General features: G+C 34.5%; 1 protein-coding gene across 1 annotated transcript in view; it reads right to left on the bottom strand.

The window, feature by feature from the left end:
• Positions 1 to 12,500, bottom strand: part of LOC137637765 (limbic system-associated membrane protein-like) — a 61,462-nt gene that overhangs the window by 36,660 nt on the left and 12,302 nt on the right. The gene's annotated exons all lie outside the window — the stretch shown is intronic.

Below are 12,500 nucleotides of genomic sequence, written 5' to 3'. Positions count from 1 at the left end.
AAGCAAATTTTTTGTTAATTATAAATGCCTTCCACTCATTCAAGAAGTCCACTTTCTGGGACGTCGGAAGAGACTTGCGTGATTTCACTCATTAAAAGAATTATAGATTGAACAAATATTTTCTAAAATTGAATGGGGTCGTCCATGACCTAAGATCTATCTGCTGTGAAAATTTCGTCGAAATCCATCGAGTAGTTTTGACGTCATCCTGTCCAGAGACACACATACAAATAGATGAATAAATCGACTCGAAACGATAACCTCCGTGACTGAGGTAATAAATTATAATGTAGTTATTTTATTTTTCAAAGGGGTTCACGCAAATGTCTTGAAAAAACATATCACCTAAGGTAGTAGGTAGTATATTGGCCAGAGCACCAGCCACCCGTTGAGATACTACCGCTAGAGAGTTATGTGGTCCTTTGACTGGCCAGACAGTACAGCATTGGATCACTTTCCCTTTGCTTACACATACACCGAACAGTCTGGCCTATTCTTTACACATTCTCCTCTGTCCTCATACACCTGACAACACTGAGATTACTAAACAATTCTTCTTCACCCAAGGGGTTAACTACTGCAATATAATTATCCAATGGTTACTGTCCTTTTGATAAGGATAGAAGAGACTATCTAGCTATGATAAGCAGCTCTTCTATAGGAGAAGGATATTTCAAAATCAAACCATTGTTCTCTATTCATGGGTAGTGCCTTAGCCTCTGTACCATAGTCTTCCACTGTCTATGGTTAGAGTTCTCTTGCTTGAGGGTACACTCGGGCACACTATTCTATCTTATTTCTTTTCCTCTTGTTTTGTTAAAGTTTTTATAGTTTATATAGGAAATATTTATTTTGATGTTACTGTTAATGAAATATTTTATTTTTCCGTAGTTTCCTTTCCTCACTGGGCTATTTTCCCTGTTGGGACCCCTGGGCTTAGAGCATCCTGCTTTTCCAACTATATTTTTCCAACCACTTCCACATTCTAAGCCACAATTCCATCACTGATTATTTTAGCGTCATTGAAATTTGCTAACCTTATAGATATCAGGATGCCAATATTTGCGATGGTTATAATTTCGATTCTTAAGCGAGTGCTACACTGCTAAAATAACCCGTAATTTTAATCAGAAATTCTCCGTAAAAATATAATGTTCTCAACCGTATTTCAGTAAAATACAGGAGACCGTAATTTTACCCTACTTAGTTATTATCTTGTACGGGTTGACGACCGTAATGTCACTCGTTTAGTTAATATAACCGTTTTTAAAACGGTAAAAATTCTAGAATTAATGTTGACAGGAATTTACCGTTTTTTTTTTTGTTTTTTTTTTTTTTTATGCAAATCTTTGAGTGTGGACTAGCCTCGTGCTAGGGAGATGAAAATGTAACTGCGATTAATTTTGAAAATAGAGATTTGCCTTCGACTTAAAGAGACAGGAGACGTACGTGGTAATCAATACCTCTCTGTGAACACGAATATAGAATAGAATGACTGAGTAGGCAGCTAGGTGTAAATAATCCACTGCAGAAGAGTATTGAGAAAGGCGTACTCAACGGGGAAGGACTCGAAATGAACTTTGAGTCGTGAAATATTCGAGGCGAAGTTATCATTTCGTCTTGCTATTTAGTATTGCAATTCGACCAGAAATCGCTTCTAGGAGACTAAAACTACTGCCAGATCTTTGCTCACACATAATCTATAACGTTCAAAACGCTTCCCAGATGACTAAAACTACTGCCAGATCTTTGTTCAAACGAACTCGAGTCATCTTGTTTATTCTTTATTAAATAGAGGAGATTTGCCCAACCAATGAGTTAATTCAATATCACTGCAGGTCAATAAGAAATGAGCTACACTGTTAAAAAAAAAAAAAAAAAAAAAAAACCCTAATTTTAATCTGAAATTCTCCGTGAAAAAAAAAAATAGCGTTCTCAGCCGTATTTCGGTAAAATACAGGCGACCGTAATTTGACCTTACTTTGTTATGATCATTTACATGTTTGTGACCGTAATATCACTCCTTTACGTCAATATATCAGGTTTTAAAACTGAAAAAATCTTGGAATAAATATTGCCAGACATATTTCGTTTTTTTTTAATGCAAATACTTGACAGCGTGCTTTTCCAACTAGGGTTGTAGCTTAGCTAGTAGTAGTAGTAATAGAAGTAGTAGTAGTAACAATAATAATAATAATAATAATAATAATAATAATAATAATAATAATAATAACAATAATAATAATAGTAATAATAATACAAAGAACTACCTCTCTCATTTCATACGGTTCACAAAGCTCTAAAAACAATGAAAGTTGTGAAAAATGAAATTAGTTCTTCAGAAATACAAATCACAAATCATAAAACTAGAGTATTATCTGTTTGTTGCCGTTAAAAAAGGTAATATTTTTCAAATAGAAATATTCTTTTTACGCTATATTGATCTTCAATAAAAATGTATCACTGTAATATTGAAAGCAACCTTTTTTTCTAAAGAATATAATGGCATAGTTATAGATAAAGACAAAAGACAATCTTTGATATAGTGATTATTTAATGCTCATGAAAATTCAAAAGAAAGTATATAGAATTAAGAGGGACTCAAAGTACCTGTGATAATAAAAAAAGAAATTGTAAATCAATACCGGTATGATACGAATATTTGTATCAAAACATGTTACTTAAAGTTGAAAAAAATAAAAAAATATATGGTGTCTTTATACTTGTAGTATAAACCACTGTTACAAACATAAAGGACCAGGAAACAAAAATTGTAAACCAATTCCGGTATGATATGAATGTGTAAAAAAAAAAAAAAAGTGTAAACTAATACCGGTATGATGCGAACCTTTCCATAAAAAATGTTATATAAAGATGCGAAAAAAACATGGTGTCTTTACTTGTAGTACATATGATCGCTATAATAATCAAGATAATAGTGAATGCAACTCACGATTGTAAAATGAATAATTCCATAAAACAATGAAGGCAAATTTTACGAGGCTGTATAAGGCAAACGAAAATATGGCATACAATGCATAATAAATGAGAGTTAACCGAGTGAAATCAAAATGAAATAATTTTTATGAGGTACATTATGACAGTGACAGTACCATTTAGCCACGAAGAAAGATAAAAAGTCAATGACAATTCTTCTGTACATATACCTGTCAAATTCAGGTTTTTTGTAGAGTTTTTTTTTCATTGGGCGATACCTATCTGTAGAGAGGGGGCTGGGGGGGGGGGGGGGGGGGGGTAGGGTCTAACTATCATAGATATTCATCACTAATCTATTTTCTAATCAATTACTCTTAATATATACAAAGACAACAACAAATGCAGCCGTTTTTAGTTCATTGCAGGATAAAGGCCTCAGACATGTCCATAGTCATGTCCGGGGTTTGGCCAATTTCCTCACCATACTGGCCACTATGGATTGGTGATGGTGGGGGATTTTTGTCTGATCGCTCACAGCAAACCAACCTAATATGGGTGGCCCTGACTAGTACAGCTTTTCTGATCATGGCGATATCCAATACATTATATATATATATATATATATATATATATATATATATATATATATACATATATATATGTGTGTATATATACGTTTATATACATATATATGTATATATATACATATATATATATATATATATATACATATATATATGTATATATATATATATATACGTTTTTATACATATATATATATATATATATATATATATATATATATATATATATATATATATATATATATATATACCCTTCCAGAATTCATTCGACCAAGCTCTATAAGAGTCAAGTATAAATATTTTCTCTGGTTAATCTCTCTCCTCCATTTTAATAATAATAAAAAAAAATAGGTTTTATCATTGCAAAGATAAACGAAACGTGCGTTAAAATCTAACTGTGTATAATAAATGAAACAAAACGAGACGAATAAAGTTTATAACCTGTTTATTATAGACCTTTAGCCCGCCGGCCAACAAACACTTTGCGAAAACGTTCCAACATTATGACAATGGCATTAAAGGGCAACAATTGAATTGCAGGTTTGTAACAACGTTTGCTTGAAATACAAACAAACGTAATTTAGGCCTGAATACTTAAGCGGTAGTCGTTAGCGGTGGGTTTTCGCGTGGAGGGAGTTTCAGGGGGAGGAAAAGTATACATAAGGGGGGAGGGGAAGAAGACGAAAGGAGAATAATAAGGGAGGGAGACGGAATAAAGGCCGCTCATGAAGGGTAAAGGCAAGGGACAGTGAAATTGCCCTATCAAGTCGAACAATGCCCCAGAGAATGACTATATATACATATACATACACACACACACACACACACACACACACACACATATATATATATATATATATATATATATATATATATATATATAATTTATTTATATATATAAATATATATTATATTTATATTTATATATATACATATATATATGTATATATATAAATATAATATATATATTTACATTTGTATAAATATAAATATGAATATATATATATATATATATACATATATATATATATATATATATATATATATATATATATATATATATATATATATGTATATATATAAGCATGAATATCATATATATTTACATATATATAACTATAAATATGAATATATATATGTATATATATATATATATATATATATATGTAATATATAATATATAAATACATATATATATACATATATATATAATATATATATACATATACATATATATATATACATGTTGGAGTTCTCTTGCTTGAGGGTACACTCAGGCACACTATTCTATCTTATTTTTTTTTTCTTCCTCTTGTTTTTTTGAAATGGTGTGTTGGGCAGGCTTAATAGAAGGGCCATGGATGCCTGGTGGTTTATCAAGAGGTTGTCTTTTCCTTTTTCTGATTCTTTTTCTTCTCAAAACCATCCTTACTGTCCTCCCTTCAGTTGAAGTGGCTATCCTGGAGGGTATTTAGCCTTGCATGGTGTATCGGCTCCTCCATGTTGACCAGTTTTTCCGACTTTTTACTATAGTCTATGGGTATCATCAATCACTTTGTTTATAATTCTGTACGTATTGTTTTTGTTATAATTCTTGTTAATCTAGTTTTTAAATATGATGTCTCTTTTTTATTTCTATTAATTCTTATGCTGTCTGGAGACATTGAGCGAAATCCGGGACCAGTACGTCCTAGATTTCGTCAATGTCGTCTTCTGTATTGCAATATTCGTGGTCTTCATGCAAATATTCAAGACCTTACAGTTGCGTCCAGACAGTATGATATTCTTTTGTGCTCAGAAACTTTGGTTTCTAATATGAGGCACTCATCTGAGCTCCTTATAACTGGTTTTAAGAAGCCAATAATGTTGAAACGTGATGCCATCCCTAGGGCCAGGGGAATGGCGGTGTATATAAGGACAGAGTACCCTGCTTCTCATAAGTCCTGCTATCAATGTGGATGTCATGAGATTCAGGTAATAAAAGTTTGTGGCAGGCATAACAACTTTTATTTATGTTCGATCTACCGGAATCCAGACATGGATGATTCTATCTTCGATTGTCTTCTTACCATTATGGCTAAGATACAAGAAGATGATAGAAAGGCTTCTTTTGTCTTTGTTGGTGATTTTAATGCTCACCATAGGGAGTGGTTAAGTTCTCTCTCTCCTACCGATCGCCATGGCTTAACAGCTTTAGACTTTGCCTCTGAATCAGGCTGTGAGCAAATCATAAATGAAGCTACTCACAGGTCTGGTAATTGCTTGGACCTTGTATACACTGACTCCCCTGGCGTTATAACTGGTAAGGTTGGTTCTCCAGTCGGGACATCTGATCATGCCTTGATTTCATTATTAGTGAAGACTGAGCAGCCTGTCCCTGATATATCATATTCTTATAAAATTTATATGAAATCCCAAGCAGACTGGAATGGGATTTTACATGATCTTTTGTGCTTGAATTGGTCACAATTATATAATAGCGTAGATCCTGTTGTCCCTTTGAATGAGAATCTAGTCAACATAATTGATAGGCGTATCCCTTCTCGTGTGCTAAGGTACCGAGTGAAGGACAAACCGTGGTTCAATGATGATTGCAGACGTGCTTTTTTGGAGAAGCAGGAGGCCTATCAACTTTGGAAGGGTAACAGATCAGATTTGACCTGGAACAACTATACTCAGCTTCGAGCTTTTGCTCAGAGAGTTTATGCCTCAACTGAAAAGGAGTACAATTTAACCATAAAAGAAACACTTTCTGGTACAACTCAGGAACATAAATGGTGGTCTACCCTTAAATCTGCACTCTTTGGTGTAGATGCAACAGTTCCTCCTTTACTTAAACCAGATGGCTCAGTCACTCACTGTCCAAAGGAAAAGGCAACCCTTTTGGCTGATGTTTTTGACAGTAAACAGAGTAATGAAAAACTTGAACTTCCTCATTCCTGTTTTCCTGAGGCTAAACTAACTAGTTTAGCTTTTCGATCTCGTGAGATTAAAGCTCTGTTGATGGACCTTGATGCTTATGGAGGTGTAGACCCAAATGGTATTTTTCCTTTGTTTTTTATAAAGACAGCAGATTTCTTAGCTCCAAAGTTATCTGTTATTTTGCGCAAGTTAGCAAGAAGAGGAGCTTTTAGCACTAGTTGGAGAATTGGTAATGTTACTCCTCTATGTAAATGTGTTTGTGGTAGCTCAAGTCCCACTGATTACCGCCCAATTTCCATAACTCCCATATTATCTAAAGTTTTTGAACGTCTTCTGGCAAAACGTCTCAATAGGTTTGCTGAAGGTAATCATCTACTCCCTAGTTTGCAATTTGGTTTTCGTAAAGGCCTTGGAGCATGTGATGCCCTTCTTACAATCTCCAATGCTGTACAGAAATCCCTTGATTGTGGTCGGGAAGTTCGTATGATTGGCCTTGATTTTAGTGCTGCCTTTGACCGTGTTAATCATGAGGCCCTTGTTTTCAAACTGAAACAGTTGGGAGTGGGTGGGTCGTTTCTTAGCATTATTACTGATTTTTTAAGTAATAGATCTCAAAGAGTTGTTGTTGATGGGCACCATAGTGATTATAGGAATGTGATATCCGGTGTCCCACAGGGTAGTGTTCTTGGCCCATTACTTTTCATACTATATACACATGACATGTGGTTTGGCCTAGAAAACAAGCTTGTTGCATATGCAGATGATGCTACTCTCTTTGCATCAATTCCATCCCCTGAATGTAGATCTAGGGTTGGTGAATCCCTTAATAGAGATTTAGCTAGAATTAGTGCATGGGGCAAATCATGGGGTATGAAGTTGAATCCTAACAAACCTCAAAGTATGATTGTAAGTAGGTCAAGGACGGTGGTTCCTCAACATCCGGATCTCAGTATTGATAATGTTTCTTTAAATATGTATGACTCTTTCAAAATTTTAGGTGTGATTCTTGACAGTAAATTTACTTTTGAGAAACATATAAGGTCTGTGTCTTCTTCAATTTCACAAAAAATAGGCTTATTGAGAAAGTCTTTCAAGATTTTCGGTGATCAATCTATTCTGAAGAAGTGTTTTAATTCTTTCATTCTACCTTGTTTTGAGTATTGTTCTCCTGTATGGTCTTCAGCTGCTGATTCTCATCTTAATTTGTTGGACAGAAACTTACGGTCTATTAAATTTCTTATTCCTGATCTAGATATTAATCTCTGGCACCGTCGTTCAATTAGTTCATTATGTATGTTGCATAAGATTTATCACAACTCTGACCATCCTTTACATTCAGATCTCCCTGGACAACTCTATCCTGTTCGTAATACTAGGCAGGCAGTTAATTCTAATAGCCAGGCCTTCTCCATCACAAGGCTCAATACTATGCAGTACTCTAGAAGTTTTATTCCAGCTGTGACCAAGTTGTGGAATGATCTTCCTAATCGGGTGGTTGAATCAGTAGAACTTCAAAAGTTCAAAGTTGGAGCAAATGCTTTTTTGTTGACCAGGCGGACATAGTCTTTTTATAGTTTATTTATGACATATTTGTTTTTGATGTTGTTGATAGTTTATTATATGACATGTCTGTTTTGACGTTGTTTCTTATTTTAGAATGATTTATTGTTAATTTGTTCTCTTCATTTATTTATTTCCTTATTTCCTTTCCTCACTGGGCTATTTTTCCCTGTTGGAGCCCCTGGGCTTATAGCATCTTGCTTTTCCAACTAGGGTTGTAGCTTGGATAGTAATAATAATAATAATAATATGATAGGCGCCTAAGCCCCCTCTCCACCCAAGCTAGGAGCAAGGAGGGCCAGGCAATGGCTGCTGATTACTAAGCAGATACACCTATGGGTTCCCCAAAACCCCCCTCTTTAGCTCGCATGGATGGTGAGGGTGCAGTGATTACAGGAAAACTATCGAGCGTGAGTGAGGGCTCGAACTCCAGTTCAGCAGTTCGCCAGGCAGGGACGTTTCCAATAGGCTACTATATCCCTAAACAAGAGTGGCACTCAGTAGAGCGCAGACCTCCGCCGTGGCAGCTTATTTCTCGACCTTTTGCTTGACCTTGACCTTTGACCTTAACATGTATTACTTGGCGTGGATTTTCATACACTGAAATATGAACCAAATTTGAAGTCTCTGTGACAACGATGTCCAAACTTATGACTGATTACGTGAATTGGACAGTTTACTTAACCGTGACCTTGACCTTGACCTTCCAAAATTTAATCATTTCAGCTTTTTACAAGTTTCATTTTTCTACTATTAAAATTATGGTCAGGAAGCTATTCACAAACAAACAGACACACACAAACAGGCGCGAAAGTATAACCTCCTTTCAACTTCGTTGGCGGATGTAATAAAAAAAATATAATAGCTTTAACAAATCGAAATAAATCTTGAACGTTTTATTTTTCCAAGACTATAATAAAACAAAAGACTTTTCGAGACAAGAGATCTCATTCATATTTCAAAAGAATCATTAAACAAAAAAAAACCGTGGAGAGGGAACCCAGGGACTCTTATCATTCCCAAGATAAGAAGAGATAAAACAAGCAGGGTGGTCTACCCCTCCCGCAGTGGGTTAATTCACTGAGTCTTTCTACTTCCGCCAAGCACGCAAAGGGGGGGGGGGAAAGGTGAAATGTCTTCCTAAAGTGTTCGTCGTGGAGAAGCACATGCACGACAACACGAGGACGTGTCTTTCAACAAAGAGACAAACAAAGAGATGCGCTTGAAAAAAAGTGTGGTATTAAATTGTATGACAGATTTCATCTTAGAAACTGACGTCACAATACTCATGGTTACTGAAATTCTGAGTAAACTCTCTGCCTTCCTCTCTCTCTCTCTCTCTCTCTCTCTCTCTCTCTCTCTCTCTCTCTCTCTCTCTCTCTCTCTCTATATATATATATATATATATATATATGTGTGTGTGTGTATGTGTGTATATATACATACGTATATATATGTATATATATATATATATATATATATATATATATATATATATATATATACATATATATATATATATAACAAAGTAGGTTAAAATTACGGCCGCCTGTATTTTACTGAAATACGGCTAACAACAGTAGATATTTACGGAGTATTTCCGAGTAAAACTACTTTTTTTTTTTTAACAGTGTAGATATTATTACATTCAGGAGAGAGTTACAAGTAAATTTACAATTTACAACACAGTACAGAGAGTCTCTTTCAAATCTGTAAGCTAATACACCGAAGAGTGAGTTCGAAAGTATATATATCAACAATTAAAATGTTCAGAGAATTGCAAATACATCCACAAATTACTACACAACACGGAATTCAAATTGGATCTGGTAGCGATAATGCTTTTTTTCTTGAGTCGAACTACAGGAAGAAGAGAGATTGAATGCACACAGTCCCGGAGAGATTCTGGGAAGTAATCGTCTGTTGTTCATTTCAACAACCAATAGTTCGTGATATGTAATCTTTACAGTAACGATGTTGCAAAATATTTGGGAAGCTATTGAGAGAGAGAGAGAGAGAGAGAGAGAGAGAGAGAGAGAGAGAGAGAGAGAGAGAGAGTGGATGGGGTAAGATAAAGATAGGCCGTATTCCGGGAATATTTTTCAATACTTTTTACTTTTAGCTGCTGCTACTACTATTACTATACTACTAATACTGCTGCTGCTGCTACAGCTACTACTGCTATACTACTAATAATGGTACTACTACTACTGCTACTACTACTACTACTACTACTACTACTACTAATAATAATAATAATAATAATACTATAGGTGGAACAAGATAAAGATAGGCCGTATTCCGGAAATACTTTTCAATACTTACTACTAATACTACTACTACTACTAGTAATAATAATAGCAATGATAATAATAATAATAATAATAATAATAATAATAATAATAATAATGATAATAATAATAATAATAATAATAATAATACAGGTGGGCAAGATAAAGATAGCCCGTATTCCGGCAATACTTTCCAATATTTATTACTACTACTACTACTACTACTAATAATAATAATAATAATAATAATACTATAGAAATACACAGAACAATTAAAGGCCTGTGTTAATCACTGACAGATAATACAATGAAACAATGATTCAGATACTTCCATCTCTTTGCCATAAAATGTCTAAACTTTATCGAACTCCGACATTATCAATGAAATAACTCCAAACCTAACCTTCTGTTTCACCGACAATGCTCTTTGAAATACGATCCCCGGAGGCTCATCTTGACCTTTCCCTGAAGGACTTTTGAGGACGTTTTGCCGTTCCTCTTGATGTTGCCTGAAGGTGGGTTTACACGGTCGAACGGTTCGTCGAACGCGGTTCGACGGACAAGTGTTTGAAGTGATGTTCGAACGTGTGTGAACGAGGTATTTGGTTGTCGAAGACGTTCGTCGAACGATTCGAAGAAAGTCTGTTTTAGACTGGCTTTTGTGGGCGTTGTTTCATTGTCCACAAACCTTATGCATTTGTGGCTGACTCCACCTCTTCGAACCGTTTGACAAGCAGGTTCGACGAACCTTTTGACCGTGTAAACCCTGCTTAAGGCACTTGTCTAAAATCTAAGCCTCTCTGAACCAAACTTCATTTTCCATTATTTTCTCTAAAGTTATTTCTAGTTTATTTAGCCGTCATGTTAAAGGATCTGGTACACTAGTTAAAAACTAGAGGGACACTCAGTTGAGCGCAGACCTCCGCAGGAGTAGCTTATTTCTCGACCTTGACCTTTGACCTTAACATGTATTAATTGGCACGGATTTTCATGCACTCAAATATGAGCCAAGTTTGAAGTTTCTGTGACAACGATGTCCAAACTTATGGCTGATTTCGTGAGTTGGACATTTTGCTTGACCGGGACCTTAACCTTCAAAAATTTAATAATTTCCAGCTTTTTACACAAGTTAATCCCTGCAAGTTTCATTACTCTACGATAAAATTGTGGCCAGGACAAAGAAACAAACACACAAAAAGGTGGGAAAATGACCTTGACCCTCTAAAATTTAATCATTTCCAGCTTTTTTACAAAAGTTAATCCCTGAAAGTTCCATTACTCTACGATTAAAATTGTCCAGAAAGCTGTTCACAAAACAAACACACACAAACGAACACACAAACATGAGGTAGAACATAACCTCCTTCCAACTGCGTTAGCGGAGGTAATAAAACGAATAAGTTGTATAAAAAAAAAAACTGTGTAACCAACACTGTGAACCAACATCATCGCAAACAGGGAGAAAACGCGACACCTTCTCCCTGGAGTCGAAATGAATCGGACCGACACAGAGAGAACCCGGTGAAACAGTAAGAATTTACAGCCAGTTCACAATGTGGCCGAGTCCAGAGGCAAACAAAGATAAAATGAATTGACTGACTGGAACACGAAGCTGTGGGACTGTCGACTGGAAAAGGTCAATATTGGAGTTTCCTCTTGGCTCCGAAATACAGAGACAATGTTCGAAAACATTATAAAATATATATATATATATATATATATATATATATATATATATATATATATATATATATATATATATATATATATATATATTATATATATATATATATATATATATATATATATATATATATATATATATATATATATATTCATATATATATATATATATATATATATTACTTTGCAATGAACGTAATTACACATTATTTACATGCATGTTTGTATATGACGCATGTGTATACAGAATATATGTATTATTATCATTATTACTTGCTAAGCTAAATTACTACCCTATTTGGAAAAGTAGGATGCTATAAGCTCAGGGGCTCTAAAATACAGAGACAATAATGGAAAACATCATAAAATGTATATATATTACCTTGCAATGAACGTAATTACATGTATATATACATACATGTTTGTATATATCGTATATGTGTACAGAATATATGTAGAGGTATTCTTGGCTCTAAAATACAGACAAAATATATGTATATGTACTCTTGGCTCCAAAATACAT

The sequence above is a fragment of the Palaemon carinicauda genome, chromosome 3, assembly GCF_036898095.1.
Source record: "Palaemon carinicauda isolate YSFRI2023 chromosome 3, ASM3689809v2, whole genome shotgun sequence".
Lineage (NCBI taxonomy): Eukaryota > Metazoa > Arthropoda > Malacostraca > Decapoda > Palaemonidae > Palaemon > Palaemon carinicauda.
This window is presented reverse-complemented; position numbering and strand designations above follow the sequence as displayed.